This window comes from Sminthopsis crassicaudata, chromosome 6 (assembly GCF_048593235.1).
Source record: "Sminthopsis crassicaudata isolate SCR6 chromosome 6, ASM4859323v1, whole genome shotgun sequence".
In the NCBI taxonomy this organism is placed as follows: Eukaryota; Metazoa; Chordata; class Mammalia; order Dasyuromorphia; family Dasyuridae; genus Sminthopsis; species Sminthopsis crassicaudata.
In genome coordinates this window covers 151431525-151448523 of record NC_133622.1, presented here as the reverse complement: position 1 = coordinate 151448523, position 16999 = coordinate 151431525, and the positions used below count along the sequence as shown (strand labels likewise).

Genomic DNA, 16999 nt, shown 5'->3' with positions numbered 1-16999 from the left:
AAAGATGACAGAGTTATTCATCTACCTCAGTGTTAGTTTCGTGGGCTTCCAAGACCAAAGAGTACAGAACCTCATGGCCAACCACCTATTGGGTGATGGGTCTCACTCTTGTAAATGAAATATATGAAAGGACAATAATATACTTAAAAAAGATTATCCAGGTTAGTCACCTACTCTTCAATTAATTAGAGAATTTGGTTTGCTTGACTTTATATAGAGGGATATAATTTTAATGTAACCTAGGACTGAAATTATCTATCCTAACCTAGACTTAATTGATTTATCCCCCAGGCAGTAATTTTTCTAACAGGAAGCTCCAATAGATCTAGAGAGATACAAAACCCAAAACATACCCATCATAGAATTTAGAACTATGAAGCTTCTTTGAATTATCTTTGAGATAGAAATGAAGGAAAAGAGTAGCAGAAAGCATTTGTTTGAAATGAGGTGGAGAGGAGAAGAGATGCCCTTCAACAAATGTCCTCATTTTTTTCAATAAAATGAAGTTAGTTTCTCAATTTAGGGGGATGGGGAAACTCTGAGAATTTAAGGAGTAATGAAAAAGTTTGGAAGAGCTGTTGTGAGGAATAGGATAAGTTAATAAGTAAATTCTAGAAGGATTGTCTAGTGATAGTCAGAGTCCAGTGGAGGTTATGTAACATAAATTTACAGTGGACCTAGTCAGCATAATTTTAATTTTTTTCCTACCTTTGTTCCCATACATGTGCTATTTTTGAGCAACATGTCATAAGAGACCAAGTTTTCATAGGACAAAATTAGTGATAAGATAAAGGTACACCAGTCTCTTTGGTCCAGACACAGAAAAATTAAATGATCTGAAGTCATACAGTTCATGGTAGAACCTAAAATTTTTTTCTTTCATTAAAATATATCAAATGCATTGTTGAAACATCCAAATCTAAACTGTGGGGCAAAAATCTCAGAAGTATTATGAAACAATCTTTTAAAAACCCAACATATTATGAGTTTGTTAGAAATATTTTTAAATCCAAACTCTGATATATAACTGAAATAAGTGATTTGCTTAGCCTGAATTTTTTAAATAAACTTACTTCACTTTACTGTACAGAGTCCACATGTGTACATCAGTTTAGTTTTCATACAATTTCAGAATAAAAGGCAATGTCAAGCCAAAATCCAATTCTTTCTTAGAAAGTATTTTCCTCCTACCAAATATTACCTTTAAATAATAAAACAAAACAAAAAGTCTATATATTCCACCTGTTTCATACCTCTATCCTAAGCTCATTCATACAACATAATATATTGGAGCCTCAATTGTTTTTATTTCTGATCCTCCTTGTTAGACATAAACTAATCACACACCCAGCCATCTAAACTGATTTTGTACAGTCGATCTGAAAGTAATACTTTACAATACAAACTTCTATCTTATACAGATTGAAAATATTTTAAAAGTAATTCCTTTTAAAAAAACAGGTTTTTTTCTTTGCATTGACTCATAGGTGTATCTCCATTCCCAAAATAGTGAAAAGCATAAACTACATAGAAGTGACCACAAAAAGGCTCATAAAGCTATGCATATTTCATAGTTAGGAGCTAATCAGCTTTTTTTCTACATGTCTCTCAAAACCTTTCTAGTAAATTAAACACTTCAATTTCTTTAAGTTTCACCATGACTCAAAATTTTAGCATTGAAACAAAAACAAGAAAAAGGGCTAGCTAGCATGCTTATAAAAATATTTTGAAAAATGACAATGTAATATTGCAATTCTGGAAAGGGATTTTGCTAGGGAAAAAATGGAGAATGGGTTGTCTCTGGAGTCAAAAACCCCATCCAGAGCTTTATTTCTTTCTCCCACTGCACTTGTATTTTCCCCTTCTACAATACACTTTATGAATTCTTGAAATTCATATCCCTAACCTTGAACAGCAAAAAGCTCACACCTTTTCAGCTATCACCCCAGAAGTCCTTTAAAAACCTTTTGCAACCGTTTCATAATAATGATGATGATGATGATGATGATGATGAAGATAATCTTCATCATCGTAATAAATGTGTGAGGGTCTATTTTCATTTGTTTGGTGTCCATTGATGAGGTCTCGATTTTCCCAGGATTTTCTTCCTAGGCCCAGCCTCTGGCATTGTATTTTTTGGTTTACAATTTTCTTAAAAGCTTTATAAAAACCCACCTTCAAGGGACACTTTACTGCATGTATTTGGCACCCTGATTTTATTTGGTTCCAAAGTTTATCTACAGAACAATTTCACAATCTTTCCTCCAACAATCCCAGACTCAGAGAAAAATAGAACCGCAATTTGCTTTAAAGGCAGGAAAAGATCCAATTAGTCAATGCGCTTTTCCACCACTGCAACACATTAACACACACACCTCTCCTTACAGGCACGCGGGCACACACACACAGAGACACACGCACGCACACACACACACACACACACACACACACACAGACGCACACCCGGTGTGCACACTGTGTAAATACAAATATCCTCCAAGAGCACAAAGGGAGGGAACGTTCCCTCTTTCTTACCTTGAAAACCAGTAATTAGGCAGGTGATTGAAAGCTCAGTGACCTTGCAGAGAAATTCATCACCTGGTAGCAGCAGCTCCTCCTCCTCCTTGTCCTTGGCTGTTGAGAAGAATACGAAAAAGGGGCAATCTCCAAGAAATCACAGGGTAGAATGCGGAGCCGAGGGTGAGCCCCATTAATAAAAGAGAGGAGGCATCCCGCAGAGCCACAGGTCACCTGCTTCCCGGGATCTGGGGAAGCTGCCCTCTTGTGTCCTGTAGAGGGGCCGTTGCTTCCAATGGCAGCAAGGCTCAGCGCTCGCGGCTGCAGGTTTGGGAGTGTGTGGGGAGAGCTTCCCATGGGCTGCCAAAGCTTGGCTCGCAGACACTGAAATGACCCGGGTTGAGCCTGCGGCTGCTCCTAGCTCCTTTTTCCTTCCTCCGCCTTTCCCTCAACTAACGCAGAGGTGGATTTTCCACGTGCCCCGCCTTCAGATCAACCTGGCAGGAACCTTGTCACTCTGCCCCTATCACATCCCCCCAGCCTCCATTCTGTCCTACAGTTGAACTCGCCTAGTCAACAAGCATTTGGAACATCGGCCGGCCTCGGAGGTAGAGGCAGGCGAGCTGGTAGGCTCCGCCTTCCCGCCAAACCCTTCCCCAGACTATTCCGTTTTCTTTTTCCCCAGGAATGGTTCTTGATATTTCACCGCGGGGGAAATAGCAGCGGGTCTATGTGTAAGCAAGGACCTGTGACACCCATTGAAAGCGTGGAGAGAGGTTCAGGAAGGGGACAAAGGAGGCAGACAGCCTCAGCAGGCATTCCGTCCTTTTCTCCCTCCTGTCTCCAGGCTCCATGTCTGGGATTCGATTGCTGCTAGCAGGATACTTCTCACAACGCCCTGTGCACGGCCACTCGAAAGGCGGCAGGTTGAGGGGAACAGTGCTGGACCTGGAGTCCCACAGAGACAGGAAAGTCGCTGCTAACCGCCCTGAGCTTCGGTTCCCTCATCTGTAAAATTAGGATCAAGTTCTCACAAGGTTGTTGTGAGGAATCAGTTGAACGAATTGTATAAATGCGAATTATTACTCACCTCCGCTAGAATGTGAGCTTAGGTGGCTTTGATAACAATATCATAATCATTCCTTTATGAAAGGGTGGCTGCAAAATCTAGACGTCTGCAAATCTGGATGAGCAGTGTATTTTCTGATTTTAAGTATAACCTGTTGTTGTTTTTTGCATAAATAATATCTTCGAAGTTAAGACTGCTACAAGATTTCTTGGAGACAAATCACTACGCAACTGTCTTTTAGGAAAAAAAATAATAAAACACCATGCACGTATTTCTTATTTCTTTTAATATTTGACAGATAAATGAGTTTTATCAGGGAGGTAATTTGATGAGTGCCCCTAATTAATGAGATTATAGGACACAGGTGTCTCTTTGGAGACAACGGAAGGGCACCTTCCCATAGAGAATGTGGAAAGTTCATTTGATGCCTTAGTAAATAATAAGAGTGATCATGGTGGGGAAAATAATGATAACTCTAATTTACATAAGTTTGAAGGCTTCCAAAGGACTTTATGTCCTTTTTTTTTTTTAATCCTAATAACCCTGTAGTTGTTATACTATGGATATCCATATTGATAATGAAATTGACACATGGATTGCCAGAGCTAACTCAGTGTTTGGGAAGCTCCTTGTTCTGACCTCATTGTTGTATGCCTGTGAAACCTGAATAGTATACCAGTGCTATGCCAGGAAACTGAGTCACTTCCATTTGCATTGTTTTAGGGAGATTCTGAAGATCATCTGGCAGGTTAAGATATCAGATGCTGAGTTCCTTTCCCACAAAACTGCCAAGATTCCAACTGCTGTACAGAGCACAATTCCTTTGGGTTGTCCACATTGTTTGAATGCCAAATATACTCTGGCCAAAAAATTATTTTATGGAGAACTCACACAGGGAAAGAGCTCACAAGGTGGTCAGAAAAAAGCAATACAAACACTCTCTCAAGGTATCTTTTAAAAATTTTAAAATTGATTGTAAGACATGGGAGACACTGACACAGGACTGCCCAGTATGGCATGCCCTCATCAAAGCAGGTGCTGTGCTCTATGAACAAAGCAGAATTGAATTAGTTCAGAGATGCACAAAATAAGAGAAACTATCTCAAATGTTCACATGAACTATTTGTGTTCTATCTGTGGCAGAGCACTCCAAACTCATATTTGTCTGATCAGCCGCAGTCAGACACACTTTAACAGTACTTAACATAATGATGTCATTTCAGTCCTCTGAAATGTTGAAAAATTACCCATGCATATGTTTTATGAATAAAAGGCTATAATAATCATAAAAAAGAATCATTTTATAGAGGAAGAAACAGAGGCAGTATATGTTACATGCCTTTTTCACAGTTCATGGAAGCCTGGATATCTGGAATATTTGAAGAATAAAGTGGAATAAGCAGACACAATTTTTTTTTTGCCTGTGTGGACCAAAAGAGACATCTTAGACAACCTTTCTGAAAACCAACTTCCTGCCTAGGAGTTGGTGGTGATGGCATTTCCTAAGTAGGATGGTCCCAGGCATTAACCTTTTAGCCAGAGAATGGATTTGCTGTGCATCTTTGGGGAGTTGCATCCTGAGTATATCCCGAGTTCAAGAGTACCCAAGTTCAAAAGTTCAGAATCAGACTTTTAGATGCAATTAGAGAATTACCATAACATTTTATGACTTCCTTGGTGAATCTAAGGCTCTGTCCCAAATAAGAAAACAATTTGAAAAAAGTAATAAATGTAAAATAAAAACTGGGGGTGAAAATAGATGAAAAGGTAGCTTATCTCCTCAAGAAAAAAGCTTTCAGGGGCAACTAGTTGGTGTAGTAGTTAGAGCACCAGCCCTGAAGTCAAGAGGACTTGAGTTCAAATTTGACATCAGACACTAAATACTTCCTGGATGTGTGTCTCTGGCCAAGTCATTTAATCCCAATTGCCTCAGCAAAAAAGAAAAAAAAGAAAAAAAGCTTTCGGATAAAATTTTAAAATTTACTCATGTAACACAATATTTTCCCTTTCTTCTTTTAAAAAATATTTTTATTCTGAATTTTGCAGTTAAAAAAGTCATTACTACATAATAGCAGAACAGAAAAACAAGATCACACAGAAAACTGCAGAAAAATATATGATTTGAATAATTTAATTTTCAAAGCAATCTGTGATTTTTCCCAAATGTTTCTCCTTCTGTGAAATTTCTTCTTTAACAACAACAACAAAAAAAACCAGTCATTTTTGCATTGTTACAAATTCTCTCCCTCCTCTGCTGCCTTTATCCCCTGTTAAGGCAAGAAAAACAAAATCCATCACAAATATACCTGGTTATACATATTTTAAGTAAAAATATTTTATTTTAACTGAAAATAACATACAGAAAGAAGAAAAATATGTTTGTCTGCAGTGTAGGTTCATCAGTTCTCTACTTGGAGATAACATATTTCATCATGAATATTTTGAAATTAAACTTTCATTACTATAAGAATCACTGTTAGAATGGAAAATGGTTGGTCATTGTTTTGATCAGAGTTAATAAGTCTTTCCAAGTTGGTTGACTTTACAATATTGTTATTGCTGTATCGATTGTTCTCTTGATTCTACTCCTATCACTGTGCATCAGATCATACAAATCTTCCTAGGTTTTTATGAAAATACTTCCTTCATCAATTTTTATAACATAATAGTATTCCCTCACATTCATATATACTGTTCCTCAACTGATGAACAATATATTCAATTTCCAATTCTTTGCTGCCATAAAAAGAGTTTTCATAAATATTTTTGTAATAGGGTCTTTTCTCCTCCACCCTTCTCTTTTTTTTCCTTTGGCATGTTGACCTAGTAGTGGCATTTCTGGGTCAAAGGGAATACATACTTTGATAACTTTGGGGGGCATAGTTTCAAATGGCTTTCTAAAATGACTAGATTAATTCACAACTCTGTCACCAGTGCATTAGTGTACCACACTGTCTTCAGCATTTGTCATTTTTCTTTCAATAAGATGGTGTGAAGTAATACCTTAGAGTTGTTCTAATTTGATTTTCTCTTATTATTAGTGATTTAAACCATTTTCTCATATTTGATATTTTTTGATACTTTTCCTCTGAAAATCATCTAGCCACATCCTTTCACAATGCATCAGTTGAGGAATTATGGTTCTTATTCTTGTGAATATGACAGATATGTTCTGGAAATGAAACTTTTATCAGAGAAATTGGCTATACACATTTTCTTCCATTTGTCTACTTTTCTTCTGTTAGCTGCACTTGTTTTATATGCGAAAAACCTCTTTAATTTTATGTAATCAAAATTGTCCATTTTATCTGCTGTGAATCTATCTTTCACTTGCTCTTGAAGTCTTCCCCTGGTTGGTTGGTTGTTATCCTTCATTCTTGAAGGGGACCAAAATGACATCATTATGTTAGAATCAAGCTATAGTGTGGCAGCTGTAGTTAATCAGACCAATGTGAACTCAGAATGCTTTGCCATAGGTCAGGCACAAAAAGTCCACCAGATGAACATTTGGGATAGATTCTTTAATTCATCTCCCATTTCTTCTGAGCTACATAATTCTGGTTTGCTCTTAGGGTATAGAGCCTTCTTGATGGGGGCACATAATGCTGAGCAGTACTATGCCAGCGACTTCCATGTCGTCCAATCAATTCTAAAGTTCAAGAGAGAGACCTTGAGAGTGTTCATGCATCACTTTTTTCTGACCACCACATGAGTACCTGCCCTGTATGAATTCTCCATAAAATAGTCTTTTAGGGAAGTATATATTTGGCATTCAAACAATGTGGCCAGTCCAATGACATTGTGCTTTACGCAATAGAGTTTAAATGCTTCGTGGTTTAGTTTAAGAAAAGACCTCAGTGTCTGGCGTTTTGTACTTCCAGGTGATCTTCAGCATCTTCCTGAGACAATTCAAATGGAAGAGATTCAGTTTCCTGATATGGCGCTGCTATAATGTCAAGGTTTCAAAGGCATACAACAATGCAGTCAGCACAACAGCTCTGTAGACTTTCATTTTGTTAGTCACTCTTTTTTTTTTTTTTTTGCACTGTTTACTGCATTTGTTAGTCACTCTTAACACTTCTTCTTTTCCACACTTTCCTTCAGAGCCTCCCAAACACTGAGATAGCTCTGGCAAAGCAGATGTCAACCTCATTATCAATGTGGATGTTACTGGATGTTATTGCAAGGTAACTGAATTTATCTACAACATTCAAAACTTCTCTATTTCCCTCTAATTGGTGGTTCTCCATATGGATAGCATGGTGCTGACTGAAGGAGAACCTTTGTTTTCTTGGTGTTAATTATTAGCTGAAATTAACATAAGTAGCAGAGAATTGATTTATACATTGTTGCATCTCAGCTTCAGAGACTGCACTGAGTGCTTTGCAAACAAACAAGCAAAAAAAAAAATCATGCACCATCCCTCCCTCCACTTTAGTTTTAGCTTGTGGCCTTTCAAGTTGAAGAACTTATCATCAGCATGATAGCTGACCTTGATGCCATGCTTGTGCTCTTTGAAGACATGGCTGAAAACACCATGCTAAAAAGCATGGGAACAAGCACACAGGCTTATTTCAGCCCATTGATGGCTGGAAAACTTGAGAGCATTGTCCATTGTCCAGAAACAGTGCAAGCATATCATCATGATATTGACATATGATACTGAAGAACTTTTCTGGGCAACCAAATTTTGACAAAAATTTCCATGAGCCTTAATGATTGACTGTATTAAAGGCCTTAGTCAGACTCCTGGAGTCATCAGGCAACAGGCATTATACTAACTATTCCTCAGCCCCTTCTGAAGCCACAGTAACTTCAAATGATAGATAACCATCTTTCAGGTGACGGATTAGCCTTTTCAGGAGGACTTTGACCAGAACTTTACCAGTAATGACTAAGAGAGAGATACTTCTTGTGATGGTCACAAGACAATCTCTTTCCCTTTATAAAGATGGACAATGGAGGTCTCCTTGAACTTCTGCCATATAACTTCCTCTTGCCATATAATCTGGAAAATTTCAGTCAGCTTTTGTATGATTGATGGAATTCCACATTATAAATCTCAGCTTGAATGGAATCAGCACCAGGTGCTTCACCACCAGGAGCGGAATGGTATTCAAAACCTCTTTTTCAGTTGGAACTTCAAATAGGGAGAGATTGACTTCAATCTGAGGCAAATAGTCAATGGCTTCAGCATTGGTTGTTGACAGTCTGTTGAGAACATTGGGGGGATATTCAGCCCATCTTTCCAAGAACATATCCTGTTGCTAATTAATGTGGCTCCATCCAGCCCTGAGTAGTTGAGATACGCAAATAACCTTCAGTGCATCATAAAAGTGCTTTGGATTGTATTATCAGCATAAAACCAAATTTCATCTACCTTGTTACTGAGCCAAGAATCCTGCATGTCTCTAAGTGTGCACATATTCTATTAACCAATGGTGAGAGGAATCATCTTTGCAGAAATTTTTGTACAATTTTTTTTTTGATGTCTCAACCACTGGGTGGGATCCCCATCTGCCATGGTAATTAGGCCAAGGTTGGGTAAGCAGACAATTTCAGGGAATCTTTTCTATCCCCTTCCTCACATCTAGAGGTGAGCAGTGGTATTCTTAAAAGGCTGCTCAGAGAACCAGGGGACTGCTGTATCTCTCTGTTGCTTCCAGTGAGAAGATATGGCTTAGGCTATTTGTGTGCAGGACTGTCACTCTAACTCCCAGTGTATCTGAACCTGCTGTTACATCACTTGTCTATCACCACAGGGGTTTGAGATAGGCAGAAATGCTATGGGTGATGTTTTTTGATTCATGCATAAATTGGATTTAACTGAGGCAGAATTGCATAGAGTCATTGGTTTCACTCTCTCTTTCAGAGACATCCCAGTCCAGTGGCAGAACAGAGAGAACATGACTAGTGATGGTTCAAAATGTAATAGATGACCTTGGTATTGTTCTCACATACCCATTCCACCAAATCTTCACATACTTGAGATAGACACCCCCTAACTTACCATAGGATTTGAGGCTCCTCAGTTACCTTCAACCTGATTTAGCCCATCTGCTGAAATATTTTAGCAGGGTGTGGCCACTGTGCATGCAACAGCTTCTTGGAGCCATAGGTGAGAATTAGGAAGATCTGGTGGACACTGAAGGTGAAAAGGAACCCTGAAAAGGACTCAGTAGCCCTTACACCAGAAGTATTTGGCTTTCCTGAACATAGCCTATTCCACTTTCTTCTCTAATCCATAAGTCTGATAGGTAATTTCTTCTATGTTCTACTAATTTTCTTATGATGTAACCCTTCCTCTATATAAATCATATGCCCATTTTAAAATTATCTTTGTATACAGTACAAGATGTTAGCCCAAATATAGTTCCTGATAGACTACTTTCTAGTTTTCTCAAAAGTTTTTGTGAAATATTGACTTCTTGCCCCAATAGTTGGGATCTCTGCATTTGTCAAATTATAGGTGACTGTGCTTATTTGCATAAATATACTATGTACCTAATTTGTTCCACTGATAAATTTTTCTATTTCTTACCCATTACCAAATTGATTTGATGATTATAGCTTTGTAGTATAGTTTGAGATCTAGTACTGAGAGGTTCCCTTCTTTCATTTTCCTTTCATTACTTCTCTTGTTATTCATGAAACTTTTGTTCCTTCAAATGAATTTTGTTATTATTTTTTTTCTAATTTTATAAAGAAATTCTTTGGCTATTTGGTATTTACTGAAAAGTAAATTAATTTAGGTAGTATTGTTATTTTTATTTCTTTATTTTTTGTCATTTTTATTGCAATGGCTTAGACTATTCATGGACAATAAACATTTCTCCATTTATTTAGCTCAGTACTTATTTGGTTGAAATGCTTTATCATTGTGTCCATATAGTTCCTATGGGTGTTTTGTATGGCAGATATATTCCCAAGTATTGTATATAGGCCATAGATATTTTAAATGGAATTTCTCCTCTCTTTTCCTATTTGGTTTTGTTGGTAACATACAAAAATGCTTTATCTTTTATCTTACAAACTGAAATTAATTGTTTTGATTAGATTTTTTTGTTGATTGGCTCATTTTATGAGTAAAAAAAGAGTGTTACTTTTGTTTCTGAAATTGATTGTTTTGATTAGATTTTTGGTTGATTGGCTCATTTTATGAGTAAAAAAAAAGAGTGTTACTTTTGTTTTCTCATTGCCTATACTTGTTCCATCAATTTCTTTTTTTTTTTTATCCTTACTGCTATACCTAGCATTTCTAGTATACAATTGAAAAGTAAGAGTAATAATGAACATCTCTGCTTTATCCCTGATCTTATGGAAACAATTTCTAGCTTATCTCCATTAGAGATAATACTTGCTCATGATTTTATCATTTGAAGAAAAAACTTTATTTATTCTTGTGCTTTCTGATAGTTTAAATAGGAATAAGTTTTGTCAAAAGAGTATTATGCATTTATTGAAATTATCATGTGTTTTTATTTGTTGTTTTTATTATTGATATGTCCAGTTGTGCTTATGCTTTGCCTAATATTGAACCAACCCCTGCTATAATCTCCTTTTTTAATATTTTATTTAAATTTTTTTCAATGGTATTCATTAGGAAATTGTTCTATAGTTTTTTTTTTTTTTTGGTTTAGATCTCAAGATATATTTGTGTCATAGAAGGAATTTGATAGAATTCCTTCTTTACCTATTTTTAAAGATAATTTGTGCAATATTTTAATTAATTGTATTTTAAATATTTAGTAGAATTTTCTTGCAAAGCCTAGCTGTTAGAGCAAGACCTTACTATTTGACAAAAAGTGGTAGGAAAACTAGAAAGCAGTCTAGCAGAAAATGGTACAGATCAACATCTCACATTTTATAGCATTATAAGGTCAAAATTGTTATATGACTTTTAAATAAAAGATGAAATCAAAAGCAAATTAAAGGATCATGCAAAAAGTTCCCAGACAGATTTGTGGATAAAGAAAGAGTTCATGATAAAATGAGAGAGAAAAGAAATAACAAGAGGTAGAATTTCACTAAATTGAAATGTTTTTTCACAAATAAAACCAAAGCTGTCCAAATCAAAAAGACAGCAGGAAACGGGGTAAAATTTTATAATAGCTTTCTCTAAGTAAGGTCTCATTTCTCAAATATAAATTTATAAAAAATAACATCCAATCCTTGATTGATAAATGTAGAATTATGTAACCAGACCATTTTCAGAAGAATTCTAAGCTATCAATAGTTCTAAATTACTAATTTAAATATTCTAAATTATTATTAATTGGAGAAATGCAAATAAAATTACTTGAGATAACACCTCTCAGTCATCAGATGAGCTAACATAACAGAAAAGGAAAATGACAAATGCTGGAAGGGATATAGAAAAATAGGCATGTTAATGTATATTAAACTACACTAATATATTACACTATATATTTATGCATTGTTAGATATAATATGTTCCTCATTTTAGATACAAACATTCTGAAGAATAATTGGAAAATAATCCCCAAAGACAGGTAAATACTAGATCTATATCCTAAAGAAATTAGAGAAAAAGGAAAAAGTATTTATATCTATTCATATTTGTGATGAATAAGAATTAGAAAATAACGAGATGCTCTTCAATTGAAGAAAGACTAGAGAAGTTCTGCTATATAATTGCAATGAAATATTATTGTCATGTAAGAAATTCTGAAAGGAATGATTTCAAAAAAAATCTGGGAGACTTATATGGCCTAGTATAAAATTAAATTAGTGAAACTTGGAGAAAATTTTATAGAATAATAGCAATATATTGTAATTATAATCAATGTGAAAGACTTGGGTACTCTGATCAATACAGTGACCTACAGCAATTCCAAATACTATCCATCTTCAGAAAGAGAACTGACTGCATTCTGCCTGAAGAATACACTCTAAAGCATTTTTTTACTTTATTTTCTTGATTTTTTCCACAACATGTCTAATATGAAAACTTCACATATATGAGTATCATTTTTTTTTTATCTTCTCAGTGGATGGAGAAGAGGAGAGAGAGGAGAGAATTTGGAATTGACAAATTAAAAACAAAACAAAACAAATATAAGAAAGAAAAGGATACTTAAGTATTTTATTTCATTTCCTGTTAAACTGAGTGATTTACATTCTGTAAATATTTGTCCATTTCATTTAGATCGTCAATTTTATTTGGCATATACTTGGGAAACATAGCGTTTTTTTTTTTTTTTCCTTGAGACAGTCGGGGTTAAGTGACTTGCCCAGGGTCACACAGCTAAGAAGTGTTAAGTGTCTGAAAACAAATTTGAACTCAGGGCTGGTGCTCTATCTCTGCCACCTACCTTTCCAGAACATAGTTCTTAATAATTGCTTTTATTCCTCTTCATTGTGAATTCATCTTTGTGATTTTTATAATATAATTAGGTTTTCTTTTTCTTTTTTTTTTAAGAATCAGATTAATCATTGGTTAAGATATTTTATTGTTTTTAAACAACCTCTAGTTTTATTTGTGAGTTTTTTTCAATTTGGTTAATATCTTCTTGGATTTTTTAAGATTTCTATTTTGGTATTTAATTGGGAGCTTTTAATTTATTGTTTTTCTCTTTTATTTAGTTGCATGCTCAATTCATTGATCTACTTTTCCTCTTGTTTATTCATGTAAGCATTGACTGCATTCCATGAATCTTATTAAGTTGTTTTATTGTTGTAATTATTTTTAATAAAATGATTCCTTTTTTCTACAATTTGTCCTTAAATCCATTCCATTGATTTATTATTATTTTTAGTTATCAACTAATTCTTGTTCTGTTTCAAAGGTTTGTTGAATGTATTTTTAATTGTGTTGTTATCAGAAAAAAGATATGTTTAATATTTCTTCTTTCCTCCATTTGTTTATGTTTTTACATTATAATACATGTTCAGTGTGAACAATATGCATAGTCATTCTTCAAAGAAATACATTGAGGTTCCTCCTAATATAGTTTTACTATCTATTTCCTCCTGAAAATCATTTAGCTTTCCCCCCCCCATAATTTAGATACAATGATATTTGGTGCACATATTTCAATATAATGTCAATATTGGTTAACATTAGTAAGTTCATTGTTGACATCATTAGTTCATTGCCTATAGTACCTTTTAGCAAAATGTGGTTTTATAGTTTTTCTGTTTTAATTAGAACTATTTTTGCTTTGCATTGCCTGAGATCATAATTGTCACCCATGCCTTTTTTCCTTCAGCTGAAGCTCGACAAATTTTCTTTGTGGTGCAGTTTGAGAAATGGCATTGCAAGGCCCTCTTCTTTTGCAATTTTTCCATTATTTAACTTGAGATGTTCCATCTTTGGTTCTTTAAGAAGAATTTCATTATTATCCATTTGCATAAAATAATTCTTTGGTAGATTGATGACAGTATTCAATAGTACTGTCATTTTTATTTTATTGTTATGACATAAACACAAACAATCAGTATTATTCTAATTATGTAGGTCTCTCTGTAAAGAATGTGTAAGGGTATGGTCAAAACCACTTCTACTTCATTTTTATTTGATTCATTAATTTGCAATCAATAAGTTAATGAATTCAAGCTAACTATGAAGTCTTTGAAAGCCAGTTGATGAAGTGAAATAATCTCAAACAAGGAGGTCTTTTCTAACTGGCTATGAGATTTCATTACATCTTCTAAGTTCTACATAAAACCATCAGATTAATTGGGATGGGAACTTTTCCAGATGTTGCAGTGCATGGCAGCTTTGATATATTACTCAGGAAAAATAGCTAGGGGGGGAATAAGAGATCTCAATTTTGGCCATGCTTTGTTCCCCTTTCCATTTTGACTAGGTGAATTCCTTATAGTTTCAAAAGCTCTGGAAGAAGCTGAAATTCCCATTTCCCCCCCATAGATTCTTTAAACATCAGTGTCTCAAATGAACTGGCAACAGTGATTGATCATCATGGATGATGAAGATACTTATTTATGGCTTAGTGACTCTCATTTCTATTTGAATTTGACACTTTTGGAGTAGAGTCTTGTGGATTCCCAAAAGAACAGAAACTTCAAGAGAGATTTAAGAACTGTGGAATCAGAAGTTAGGGTTTGTAGAGCAGAAATAATTTTCAGAATATGAAGATAAATATGGAAACAACCCAGATAGACTAAGTAGTAGTAGAGAAAGAGGTTTGAAAGAAAATATAATGAACTTTACAACCAGTTTCACCCCATCAAAGCAAATCAATGATTTTAGTGAAACTAAAGTGCAGCGTGAGAAGGTACATAAAAGAGAAAAGAGAAAGGCAGAAATAGAAGACAAATGTGCAATGTGCTCTAATAAAATCAGTGATAAATAATGAAGTAAAAACTACTTGAATAAGATGAGGAGTAACATGAGAATGGATGAGATGACAAAGGGGGAAAACTAAAGTAGCAGGAAAGTAATCAGTAAATATTAATTGATTGGTGAGAGTTCCACTGAAAACCTATCAGGGATTAACTGTGAGGGGAGAGATTTATTCTTTCCCAAATGGACTCTTTAAAAACCATAATCTGCAGAGATTTGTTGCTCAAAAAGATCACTACCTTAAAGTGAGTGTTGTACTTTCATGGACAGTGAGCAATCAGAATTTCTGGTAGCAACTGTCAAGCTGGATAAGAAGTTATAGATATAGGGAAGAGGTTTCATAGTAAATGGGAAAGAAAATGATCATGGGATAGAAATGTGCAGTACAATCAAGGACAGAAGAAATTTTCTACCAAAAGTCAATACCTCTTCCAAGAGTGGTGAACAACAGAAAAAAAGAGGGAAGAAATCATGATCTATAAGGCAATAATATAGAGATTGTTTAGAAGAGGAAATTCAACATAGATACTTTAGAAATTTTAATTTCAGGAGGAACACAAAGATTGAAGGTGGAAGAAAAAAACCCATAAGGACAATGAATCAAAGAGTAAAAGTTGAGAATAGATACAGTAGGAAGAGAAATAATGAAGAAAATGAGGTAAAGAAATTCTTTTAGAAAAAGGCACAGAAAATGAAAAAGAAATTAACAAACAAAATTATTTAAAATAATTATTTAGAGAAAAAGAGAGGAAGAATTACATAATAATAAAAAGAAAAAGGGAAAAAAGAATTATTAAGTAAAGCTAAGTTCAAAAACTAGGGGGAAAGTAACAAATAGAAGGAAATAGGCTTGAGAGTGAGGGGAAAGGAGCCTGTGCTTGCCTATAGAAGTGGCTTACAGTAGATTGAACAAAAATAACTGAAAAAACAAGTACTTTCTTTACAAAGACAGTGAAAAAAAATCCTAATTTAGAAAAAAGCAACATTAGAAGCAAATGAAGAAAAATATAAACCTTCTTCCTTTTTCCCAAGGCATTCTTTTTTTCTGATCCCTTAATATGATTTTTTTTTTCAAGAGAATCAACCCATCATATTCAACTCACACTTGTGAGAAAGTTTTTAGGAGTTGTAAGTATCATATTTCTATGTAGGAATTCCAACACTTAAATTTTATTAAATCCCTCATTTCTCTTTCTTGTTTATCTTTTCATGCTTCCTCTGAGTCTTGTTTTTGAAAGTCAAATTTTCTATTCAACTCCTATCTCTTCATCCAGAATGCTTGAAAGCCCCCGATTTCATTGAATGTTTATTTTCCCCCAAAAGATTATACCCAATTTTGGTGGATAGGTGATAATCCATTCTCTTTGCCTTCCAGAATATTATGTTCCAAGCTCTCTGCTTAGAGGACTGCTAAATCTGTTTTCCTGACTGTAACTCCATGATATTTGAAGTGCTTATTTTTTGGCTGCTTGAAATATTTTCTCTAGAGAAAAACTGGTAGAGCTTGAATGCATATCAAAATACTTTTTCTTTATATTTCTTGGTTGTTTTTGTTGTTGTTCTTGTTTGTGTTTTCTTTCACAGAAATGGGTTCTGCATGACTACACATATCTTTCTTGATGGGGAACTAGGGGAGAGAAAGTAAGAGAAATTGGAAATAAAAATTTGAAAAGAAAAGTTAAAATTGTTTTTATATGTAATTGAGAAAAATAAAATATAAAAGTAAAAACCATATGAAAAAAGAATAATACCAATACTACCAAATTAGCAGAAAACAAAGACACTCCTTTTATGAGACAAATATAATCCTAAATCTTACTAGGGAAAGACAAAACAAACAAGAATTGTAGCCTAATATTACTTCTATAGATTTTAAAATAAAATCACATGAAATAGACTACAGCAATCTTTTAAAATTGTTAATTAAGTGATTTGTCTAGGATCACACAGGTAGGTAGTATTAAGTGTCTAAAGTCAGACCTCTTTATGTCCTCCTGATTTCAGGGTCAGTGCTTTACCCACTGCACCATCTAGCTGTTCTATTGCAATCATTAGAAATAGTATAAGAAATCAATCATTATGCC

General features: G+C 34.6%; 1 protein-coding gene across 1 annotated transcript in view; it reads right to left on the bottom strand.

Moving 5' to 3' along the window:
- Positions 1-3078, bottom strand: part of GPRIN3 (GPRIN family member 3) — a 49767-nt gene extending 46689 nt beyond the window's left edge. Inside the window, exon 1 of the mRNA XM_074272990.1 lies at positions 2536-3078. The gene's annotated coding sequence lies outside the window, so the exon portion shown is untranslated. The remainder of the gene's footprint in view (positions 1-2535) is intronic.
- Positions 3079-16999: the final 13921 nt, after the last annotated feature.